The 824-nt window shown below is 33.1% G+C and overlaps 1 protein-coding gene across 1 annotated transcript in view; it reads left to right on the top strand.

The window, feature by feature from the left end:
* Nucleotides 1-824, top strand: part of LOC119590499 (synaptogenesis protein syg-2-like) — a 72,102-nt gene that overhangs the window by 22,531 nt on the left and 48,747 nt on the right. The window lies entirely within an intron of this gene.

The raw sequence follows: 824 nt of genomic DNA, 5'->3' as shown, positions 1-824 counted from the left end.
TCTCAGATTACTACCCCAAATTACAGCCTCCTGCAACCCCTGGTGAGGGAAATTTTTTTTTTTATTCACAAACAAACACTGGTCGGTTCCCCAAAAACTTTTTAGGATCTCCTCAGTTTATTTAAAATTCATGTTTTCAGAGCTAAAAAAATAGCTGAAAAAATAACTTTTTTTATTATGAAAGGGGGGAAATAGTTTTTTTCATAGGAGTGTTTAAGACAGAAATATTACCATTTTTTTAAATATACCAGCCTTGGCTAATAAAGGGGATTCCCCCATGGGAACGCAGCTCACTAATAATAAACATTTTAAATTTTGACAAATGTAAAAAAAAAGGCAAATTTTTGGAATGAAATTCCACAAGCAAGAATTCATCTGACGCGTTTTATTAAATCGCCAAAACATACAAGCGTCAAAAAATGAAGGTCATGAAAGTATATGTCCCCTGAGCTGAAAACCCCTGACAACTGTGATATGTGCCTCGTTACCCGCATAAAGTTGTCTCAACCTTTGTTAATTAAAGGCTTCAGAACACTCTATTGTTTGTTAAACTAGCTGTCATTTTCTGAATTTCTTTTGTAGAAGTAGATTCTGTCGGAAAAAATTTCTCGTTTTTTTTTTTGGTTGTGTGAAAATAAGATTTTTAATTTCTTTCCATATCTTAGTTTTCTCGGTTTTTATTTTTAATCTTTCATGTGTTTTTCCCCCGTGTTTTTTCGGAATCTTCTTTACATTTTTCATTCTTTCTTGTCCTTTTATTCTTCTCATTCTGGAAATGGGGTTTTTTATAGTGCGTGGGGTTTGTATCAAAATGGGTGGGTTTG

Source organism: Penaeus monodon, chromosome 27 (assembly GCF_015228065.2).
Source record: "Penaeus monodon isolate SGIC_2016 chromosome 27, NSTDA_Pmon_1, whole genome shotgun sequence".
Lineage (NCBI taxonomy): Eukaryota > Metazoa > Arthropoda > Malacostraca > Decapoda > Penaeidae > Penaeus > Penaeus monodon.
Note: the sequence above shows the minus strand (reverse complement) of the source record. Positions and strands in the feature narration are given on the sequence as shown.